Raw genomic sequence first — 11,119 nt, forward strand, 5'->3', positions numbered from 1 at the left:
ATCTAACTTTATAAGCAATACAATACAATGAAACTATATATAAGTAATATAACTAAATTTTATCTACATCTATAGTCATATTTTATAAATAATATAATTAAATTATATTTATGTTTATAATTAAAATATGAATAAAAATACAAAAAAGTATCAGGATGGTTAATTTTTTTCATTCATAATTTTTTATTATTTTTGTTGTGAAAATTTTAATTATTTTAATAATTAATTATTTTTTAAAAAAAGATAATTGAATAACACAAAAAAGTCTTATTAAGAGTAATTTATTTATATATGATTAAAAAATAATTGAATAATTATATACAATAAAAAATTAATATTATTAAAAAATAAAAATAAAATTTATTTTAAAATTAAAAATAAAGTTTATTTAAAAATAAAATTAAAAATCATGGTTTTTTTTCTTTTTTCCAAAATTTATCTACGAGTAATTCTATAAATATTTTATGATGAATAAAAATATTAAACTCATACTAAAATTTATTCTAATAAAATTTATTTTTATTCTACTAAACGTTAAATAAATTATTGAAAAGAATTTTGTTTCCTCCATTAGAGAAGAATGATAAACTTCCATACTTCTATTATGTTATGGCAATAATTTGGCCTGTTATTTTTTAATGTACATAATAATAATAATAATAATAATAATAATAATAATAATAATAATAATAATAATAATAATAATAATAATAATAATAATAATAATAATAAAACAAGTATATCACAGTAAAAAAGAAAGCACGTCACCAAATAATTTATCATCCGAATTATATACGAATCAAATTGATAATATGAGAGCTAACACTACAAAAATCGACAACAAAGTTAGAGACTTACAAAACCTTTCTTAAGATCATAGAAAAAAAAAGTTTATATTTGTGTAATATACAAAGCAATTATTATATTATTATTATTATTATTATTATTATTATTATTATTATTATTATTATTATTATTATTATTATTATTATATGAGCAAAAAAAATCCAACTGTATGTTTTAAAGTAAAATTTTTTTTAATATTTGATTAAATGTTCTTGTATTTAGTACTTTTTTTTGCACTTCCTCTTAGTTAAAAATATAATCATTATAATTTTTTAGTTATTATTGCTAGGGGTGTTTACAGATGGGATATGGCTGAAATTTCGATCCAATCCGCACTAAACTCATTAGATCAAATTCGATATTCGCACTTTTTATGTTTGGATCAGATATCAAATATATCCATAAAATAAAAAATATAAAAAAAATTATTTTTATAAAAAAAAGTCAATAATTTTTTTTGTTTACTTTTTTAAACATATTTACTTCTATCTGATTAGAGTGTGGATCCGATTCGATCCAATCCGATCATCTTACAGATCAGATCATATTCTCAAATTACAGATCAGATACAGATAAATACTGTGGATTTATATGGATATGATCTAATCTATGAACACCCCTAACTATTACTATAGGTTCATTGTTGCAAAAGAATGTTTCTTTTATTATAAACTATTATTAGATTTTAATTACCATTAAAACAACTGAATGGTCAACTTAATTACCATTATTATATCCATAGTTGTAAAAACCGAACTGGATCGGTTGGTTCGACCAAAAAACTATTGAACCGGACTAGAACTGGATTATAGTCCAGTTCGGTTTACTCTTTGGACCGTTTAAGGAATAAAATCGGTGTGAACTGGTCTAACCAAACTGGTCTGCTTGAAAAAAATTTTAAAATGTCTCCACAAGGTCTCGAACCAAAAAACTTGGAGCAAAAGTAACCTTTACTTGCCACTTAGCCATTGCACTTCTAAGTACTATATTTGACAAATACTAATTATATAGTATACATAAATATCTAATTTAATTTAATTTTTGTTTTTTCTATTTTTAAAATTAATTATATTTTAATTATATACCATTATTAATATAAATATAAATTTCACTAAAAATTTATTAATTTACTTGATCTATTTTATTGCTAGTATTGTGATTAAGGTTATTTGTTTTGATGTTAGTGTTAAAATCTACTGATATTATAGTTAGTTGATAAGCTTTGTGAATTAATTATTTTTTTATTGTGTCAAAATAAGATACTATTGTAGTATTAAAATTTTATGATTTTTTTTATATTAGTTATTTTTAGAAGTTGAGACTTGATTCTTCATAAAATGTTAGTGAAGATATGCATTTCAAATTTTAATTTTAAATTTTTAACTATTTTATATTTTATATTTACGTGAGACCAGTTTTATCGGTTCAACCAGTGATTTATCAGTTGAACCAATAAACCAGTGAACCAGTAGCTTGATCGGTTCGATCACTGATTCAGTTCTAACAATTATATTTCAATCTAATTTCAAAAATTTCGATTTACTCAATTCTTCATAAAATGTTAGTGAAGATATGCATTTCAAATTTTAATTTTAAATTTTTAACTATTTTATATTTTATATTTACGTGAGACCAGTTTTATCGGTTCAACCAGTGATTTATCAGTTGAACCAATAAACCAGTGAACCAGTAGCTTGATCGGTTCGATCACTGATTCAGTTCTAACAATTATATTTCAATCTAATTTCAAAAATTTCGATTTACTCAATTTAATAGTTATGACTCACAATTGGTTCCTAATCAAGCAACAACAAATTATGTCTCCCAATTGGTTCCTAATCAGTTCTAACAATTATGTCTCCCAACTTAATAGTTATGACTCACATTGGTTCCTAATCTTATTTTTGTCACTGTCTCACAAAATCGTTAACGACATGCTGAAATGGACAAACGACTGCTACATTATACATTCTAGCGACTATTTGATGTGACAATTGAAATTTTTTTACCTTATTTTTTATTTTCAACTAAACACTTAAAACCCTAATATGAGTCACGGATACCTAAGTTAAAAAATCAAACTAAGTAAATTGAAACTTTAAAAATCAGATTAAGGCTCGAATATAACTTCAAAACAGAACTTTAACTTATGTAGTGATTAATTTAAATGAAAATCAAATAAATCAAAATTCAACATAATTTTTATCAATGTTTTTAAATTCGAAATTTCTATACCAAAATTAACTAGGATTTTTCTTTAAATTAAAAATTTAATGAAATAGTGACTTTAATTATCTTAACAATGTCCTAATTAATTGCTTTTATGTCTTAAAAAAACCGTATATGAGAAAAAAATAATTAATTTGTCTACTTTAATAAATAGTTATTTTACTAAAATGAGAAACTATTTTTTTAAAATTTTTAAAAACTAATTAATATTATATATATTTTGTTACACTACATTTAATTATAAAAATTTTATTTATTTCTAATACTTATATTAAAAATAAAAAAATTAAATTAGTGAATCTTAATCTATAATATAATAATAATATAGTAATTATTTTATATATTGTACGAATATAAATTAATTATTTTTTTATTTATAAAAATTTTTAAACGCTTGAGCTTGTTATATATATATATATATATATATATATATATATATATATATATTTATGAATGTGATATATTTTTTATGTAAATAATCTTTTAAAAAAATCTAATAGTTAATCTATTACTTTTTTTGTTTTAGTCCAAATTAAATATTTTTTAGTGTTTTTGGAAAGAAAATCTTTTGAGGAATTTAATAATATGTGATGAGGAATACCGAATAAATTATACCAAAACCAATTAAAACACAACATAAAGACATCTTTAAAAAAAGACGTTTTAGGCGTATTTATCTGAGTGGCCTCCTTATAGCCAGCTCCACATATATATTCATAAGCGCTTGATAATTTTCATTAATTAAACTGGTTTTTAGGCTTAAGTTAGTTTAATTTAATTCTAATAAGTAACATGAAAATATATTATATGTGTATTATTAGTTAGGCCAGCCATAGGTAAATATTTAATAATTTTGTAAACCCTAAAGGTAACTCAAATAATGCGAGTTGGCAAACACTTAACCACATGGTTTTAAATAATGTCTGTGATACATATGAGAAATATTTTGTGAATTTTTTTTCATATATATATATGATTGAAGTTGTCACACTACAAGAAAAACACCCATTCAGGTACACTTGAAAAGTGTAGCCAAATGTGAAAAAAAATGATGCCTTAGGCTACGGCTACGCTTTTTGGACTACGGCTACACTTTTTGAGGTGATTCCTATTCGGCCGTTGCCTATTCTCAAAGGCTACGCTTTTCTGCACCAAGGGCTACGCTTTTGGCGTTTAGGAATAGGCTACGCTTTTCAAGTGATGCTGTCCAGGACCAAAGACTACGCTTTTCAGCTTTCATTCTTCCAAAATAGGCTACGCTTTTTAACGCTACTGCATCACTTGTAAAGCGTAGCCACATTGTATACCATGGCTACTTTTTATAAGCGTAGCCTTAGGTTCTTCTTTTTTTTTTTGATATATACTATAGCTACTGTATATAAGTGTAGCCTTAGGTCTCGATTTTTTTTGTATACTAGAACTACTGTATATAAGTGTAGCCTTAGGTCTTGTTTTTTTTCTGTATATATATATATATATATATATATATCTAATAATTATCAATACAACATAATAGTTAATATGATTACATGTATAATAATTCTGTATTTTTATTTAAATGAGTTGAATATTATAAAATAAAAATAAATACATAATTATACTAAATAATTTCTTTAAATAATATCAAAATAACCATAATATCACTTAAAATTTACTACTAATAATATCAAAGCTGACACTTCTGTTTCTGACTGTGAAAGTAGAGAACTTAAAATGAATATACAAATATACAAGCGAAACAAATTTGCAGCACATGACAAGTATTTACAATTTTTTTTGAATTCCGGAGACAAGTCATCACAATTTGAAGACCAGCATCACCAAATGTATCTGCACTACTACTTCCAAATGATATACCAGCGGCATTGTGCTCCTTTTTTGCCTTCCGAATATGCAAAGCTTCAAGATGGCTATGAAGTATTTTATTCTGAAGGAGGTTGATGACATCAATCACACAAGTAATTTGAAAGAAACCAATGCAATAAAATATAAATAATAAAAACAGTTCACACTATGTGGGCTTGCCACAAGGAAGAAACAATGTTACTGCCTGCTATCAAATACAGTTTATGGACATGCTGTTTAAATTGAATTACAATGTGACCCATTATTTCTTTTATATTTTGAGTTGAAGATAAAGAGAAAATACAGAGTTAGGAGGAAGAGGTCATTCAATCACCGACAGTGGCGCAGACTGCACATTGACAGTGATTAACTAGACTTGCTAACTGTAACTGATATTAGGTTGCAAACTGCAACCAACACTCACCAAAGATACCAAATAAATTAACAGTCCTGTAAATAATGAATTCCTCATATACACATCAATGGACCACAATTTTTTAATGTGTTGGGTAGACAACAGTTTAATACTAGACAATAAGAGCAAGTTAGGACACAATAATTCAACAAGAACACTAAAGGATAACTGAATAAGGCATCAGTTAAACTAAATGGGTGAAAAGAAAACCTGCTCATTTATTTCATCATATTTCTTCTCAGCGTCATATCTTGCCTTCTCAAGCAATTTCTTCTACTCTTCCCACTTAGCCTTCAGTTGACTCTGCAAAACACATGCAAACAGGGTGAATTATCGGTACATCTATCCAGAAAATTAAACAAACCAAAATTCCAGTAAATGGGAAAGAATATATAAAGTAAGTAGACAAAGTGTAAAACAAACTGACAAATGCAACAGTAAACCACGTGGCTTATAGGAAAATCCCAGTGCAAGAAGAAATGAAAAATCCAACTGAACTAGCACTATCAAAGAATCACTAGACACACTGCAAGTTTCACACTGCTAGTATAGCATGAACAAAAACAGCATCCACTTCACCCTGTCATCATAGTTACACATTTACACAATCAAGCCCATAATATCCAAATAACCAATCACATGAAAAAGAAGTTAGCTCTTTTCATTGCCTTGGACACTGCATTATTTAGATGGCATTTGAAATACTAACATCAGAAATATCAGAAAATACTTCTCCAAAAAGACTTTGTACAACAGCAACAAAGGCATACCTTGGGATAACTGGAGCAAGAACAAGTGCAGGATTTTGGGAGAATGCAGCAGTTTCCGAAGCTGCAGCTACCTTGGCAGTATTTTGATTCAAGACAAGAGCTACTGAAATAGCTCCTCCTCCTCCATTCAGGACAGTACAAAATGTTGTGATAACAAAGCAGCATCTTTTGATCAGTTATTGCAGGTTAAAGATAATAGGAATAATAACTACATCACTGCCGAGCTTCATAGTATTTTGTTTCCTTTTAATAAACTAAATAGTGCTAATAAGGGAAAAAAATTGCTAACATTTCCTATCATTTTATATTAACTTTGCCTATTAAAGTAGTTTTCTGTGCAGAAACATTAGACTTGCTTACCGGTCTTTGTATAATTAATGAGTTGTACAGTAACTTCAGTTTGGTTGTCAATCGCTTGTCTGATTTTTTTTCACAGTTGCTGAATCTGTTTCAAGTCCTTGAAGAAATCTGAATGACCAAGGAGTATCCAAGTTAAAGATAAACTTGACATAGATAATTTCCAGTTAAATCAACCTCTCGAATGAAATTTTATAATATTCTAAGATAAAATGCAGAATTTTGTGGAAGTGTGGAATATATATGAGGTGTGAACCAACAAAGTGTCAATATAATCAGAAAAGGAAGTTCACCTATGTTTCCATTTCTGTTGTTATTGAACATAGATCAAATTTGATATCTGCCTTTTGCATGTACAAAGCAAATGCTTGCAAGTTATGGATATCTGTCATTATGATATGCTGAACTCCAGGATATTGAACCTATTATATACAAAAGAAATCATAATTGAAAAGTTCACTCCCTCTCAATTACAAACACAACATTTTGCAATCTTGATGTTAATATTCTCATCCCAACTATAAGCAGCGTATTGTAACACTGTCATACCAGAATTATTTACCAATTCAAGATCATTTTCTGAAATCAATTCCACTAAATACTCCACAAGACCAGTAGATACAAGGAATATAGGATAACTTGATGTAACATTTGTACCTCAGAAGATGAAGAATTGAAGACCCAACCTCCTTCATCAGTATCTAGAGATGCCAGATTACCGTCTTTATTCAGAACAGGCAAACCATGTCCTATTATACAATAAAGGGGTCAACTTATGATAAGAACAAATAACAAAAGTTTTTTTAATTTTTGGACAGAAATTGCAATAAATTGAAATAGCAAAAAATTGTTGTAACGCATAAGAACATCAGTAGAAATGGAAATTAAGAAGAGAAGAAAAAAAGAATGAAAAATCAAAGGAAAAAATTAATCAAGAAAAAAATTATGGCCTGCTAATCTCTGTTGGGATGCAAAAGATTCCTAATGAACTGAGCCAGCAACTGAAGATAAGAACAAACCTGAATTTTCTGACGTGCTTCCTTGTGCACTTGAAACTGGATTTGGTCCCTCCATATATAATATTTGACATACCTCTAAACAAAAGATAAAGTAAGAGGTAAGACATAAAACAAGAAGAAGCAAGAGTATAATACTCCAGAATCCCCAATTTTCGGCCGAACTAGCACATAGCAAAGCTGACCTTACAATCTGACTGGGCAGAACAAGTCCTTTTCCATCAACACATCATTTCTCATTATAGTAATTCATTGACTCCTCAGCAGTTGGAAAGAACTGCAGCACATTTAATTTGCCAAATCTAAGTAAAACTGAGCAGCATAAAGAGAAAGATGGAGTAAATGTAAAGCAGGTTCATTAAATTTAGAAGAAAATGTTTAGATACTACTCACCTTTAAGAATATGAAATCCATTTTCAAAATACTGTATAGAATCTTCACATGTAAAAAATAAAACCCTTTCAATTGCAGGAATTCTAAGCTGCAATCTCATTCTTGTAAACTCATCCCTTTGCCTTTCCTAAACACGGCAGCTGAATAGGCAATCAATTAAAACTAGAACCTTAATCATCAGCAATAAATTCTAATCATAAGAGTTGAATCCCAAATCAAATTCAAATAGAAATCGCAATCACAGATTTTTGAAGTCAAACAGGACGCAAGAACATAAATAGCAAGAGAGATAGAGAGAGACCTGGTGACCGGAGAGCTGGTGAACTGCAGTCCGGCAAACATCTCTGGCTTTCTTGAAAGGTCAAAATTGGCCATAAGAATTAAGAACGTAAAGCAAACAAAACCTTTTTTTTTTCAAACTCTGCAACCAAGATTACGGGCACTGATGTTACAATTTTATAGCCCTTTACAACAATTACAACAGCATCAACTGCAAATTTTACTGCAGCTAGAATTGCAACCACAAATCCAAACCATGATGGGACAAATAAACTTTTTCTTCAACAAACTATTTAATTTTGTAACAAATTAATTAAATTCATAAATTTAGAAGCAATCCTCCAGCACCATTGATTACCCTAAACACAGAATTGGGTATTGGATGGAATCAAAACTATTCAAGTGTTTAGAAAATTTTTGTGATCAAATGGTAAAAAAGAATGTCTTGGCCTCAGATGCCGTGAACAAAACACCAAACAAATTACTCGAATCTAATTAACTAAATACAGTTCAATACAAATGTCACCTGGAAAATAAATAAACATCTTAAAATGTCACCCAAACCAAATACGATTTTAGCTCAAAAATGGCATATCTGGCTCATGCGTTACTCTCAAATTTCAACATTCTAATTGAAATACAAGAAATAAACAAGACCATAGTTGTTGTGTTTGTGATTACAAAGCTGTTAGTTACTCATATTATTAATGTATAAATAGGAGTGCAAGTCTTGTATGTAAAACACAATCAATAATATTGCTACTTGATGTATTTTTCATTTCATTCATGTAATGGCAGTGAAACAATTAACAACATGAAATAAGTAAACTACTCTAGAAAAATGAATAATAGTCCCCATTAGTACTTGATTTTTGTTTATTGGAACATTATCATTTACCACTACAAAGTAAACTGTGTTGATTAAGAAGGCAACAATCATTCACAGATCCAAGAATCAAACAGCTGACTGGTCAATAAATACATTATGTAGCCTAACTTATTTGAGCATAAGCATACTCAATGGAAAGGTTACTTAGATATAAAACTACTGCCATTTAATCAAAGGATAAACACAATAAGTTACAGCAACCAAAGTTTAGAGAAATTAAAGAGCATGAGATCTAGAAATATAGCTAAGTACAAGATTTAAAATAATATCATAGTGCAGAAACATATTCTAACAAAAATATACCTATTTAATCCCAAATGCACCTTCAGAAAGGGAACTACACCTGCCCAATTGTCTTATATAATTTTAGCACCCAGTTCCCTCAAATTGTTATCCAGAATCAGTGGATCCTTACTCCTTAGAAACCCCATAGCATAAGCACTGAAACTTCTAATGTGGAACAAATGTATTACATGTAAAGTTAAAGACTCCCATTTTGAAAAAATAAACCTTTTTATGCCTTCCAAGCAAATAAATTTAAAAATGTCTTCATTTTTACTAAGTGTAATTGAAAGACAAAACAAATATACGCAAAATCAGGAACAAACACAATGTTCTGGTCTTCTTTTAAATCAAATTTCTATTATGATTAGAAGAAAGAGACAAAACACACATACCTGCAAGGCTGTAGCTGTCTCCAATGCAACAGTAGGGTTGATTGCCTTACTTCATTTAACAAACTCTAAGACACGATCAATACTCTCTGTCAAAACCTGCGAGTAACAAAAATTCCAAAGATAAAACAATGAAAACAATAATCTTCTGCATTGGAAAGTTTGATTTCTGTTGATCTAGCGTTTCACAGTTCAAGGTTTATTTTATTTGTTAAAAATGGAAGTTCATACCCTGTCTCTTTACAAGAATTTGTTTCTTTAAAAGATTTTATGAGAATACTTGTTTCAGAATCCTTTAAAATCTTTTTGTTTTTTTTATATAAAAAGAGTAATCATCTCAAACAATTTCCTTACTTGGTTTTCATAATTTATTAGTAGGCAAGACAAATCCAGTTCAATCTTTGTTTTAGCAACTTCAATTTAGACAATAAATATTAACAGCTCTAATTATTTTGCACCAAAAATCATACAGAAGAAAACCTCCGTAAGTGGACCTTCAGGAGCAGACAAACCATAAAATTTTAGCAACAAGTCACAGTAAACCCTGTAGTGCAACACTAACAGAATGAAACCCCCAAATTCACTAGTTCTACTGCACCGCAACATTAGCATGCATGTTCATCAATTCACGAGTTCACAGGATTTTGTACCAAACCCCCAAATTGCAACCCTAAAATCGGAATCCTACCCTCTCAGATTTTAGAAACCAAATGAAGGTGAATACATACCTTCTTGACGATGGTGAGCGACTGATGAGAGGCTTTCAGTTGAGGCAGAGTCTTCCTGATGTGAGCGCGCAGCAAAGACAAGCAACAATGAAGATGAGTGACGGCGTGGTGAGTGGTGAGTGATGAAGATGAGTGAGTGGTGGCGACAGTGAGGGTTGTGCGTGACAGGGTTGGCGAAGGTGAGAAGCGCAAAGATGACGATGGTGAGGGCGAACAGGAGTGACTTTCTTGTAGTGAGTGGTGATGAGTACGGGTTTCTTCGCGATGCTGCAGTGAGAGGGTTTCTTCGCGATGCTGCAGTGAGAGGGTTTCTGCGCGATGGTGAGTGTGGTGAGAGGGTTTCTTCACGGGTCAGTGCAAGGATGACTGGATGAGGGGCTTTGGAGGGGAGTGATGACCTAGGAGGGAATTGACAAAATTTTTGCTAAGTGTAGGTTTCCTTTCGCGTAAAAGAGGAAAAAAAGTTACCAAGTGATAAGTATATACATTAGGCATCACTTTTTAAGTGCACCCAAAACTTAAAAAATAGGCTACTCTTTAAAAGTGTCTCCTTTGATACGAAAAGTGAACCTATAGATATCAACCTACGGCTACGCTTTATAAGTGATTTCTATAATACTTAAGGCTACGCTTTTTAAATGATGCCGCATTTGTGTATCCTTTTCTCTTATAAAAAGG

The 11,119-nt window shown here is 29.5% G+C and overlaps 2 long non-coding RNA genes across 2 annotated transcripts; both read right to left on the minus strand.

Annotated features, from left to right (window-relative positions):
- Window positions 1-4,718: 4,718 nt before the first annotated feature.
- LOC112771775 (uncharacterized) lies at window positions 4,719-6,573 on the minus strand. The gene is made up of 3 exons (XR_003815642.2): window positions 6,106-6,573; window positions 5,546-5,638; window positions 4,719-5,002 (listed from the first exon to the last, which is right to left on the minus strand). It is a non-coding gene; the product is annotated as an uncharacterized lncRNA (long non-coding RNA).
- Window positions 6,574-7,074: 501 nt separating this feature from the next.
- Window positions 7,075-8,223, minus strand: LOC140181616 (uncharacterized). The gene is made up of 3 exons (XR_011876590.1): window positions 7,872-8,223; window positions 7,664-7,755; window positions 7,075-7,556 (listed from the first exon to the last, which is right to left on the minus strand). It is a non-coding gene; the product is annotated as an uncharacterized lncRNA (long non-coding RNA).
- Between the last annotated feature and the right edge of the window lie 2,896 nt (window positions 8,224-11,119).

This window comes from Arachis hypogaea, chromosome 18 (genome assembly GCF_003086295.3).
Source record: "Arachis hypogaea cultivar Tifrunner chromosome 18, arahy.Tifrunner.gnm2.J5K5, whole genome shotgun sequence".
NCBI lineage: Eukaryota > Viridiplantae > Streptophyta > Magnoliopsida > Fabales > Fabaceae > Arachis > Arachis hypogaea.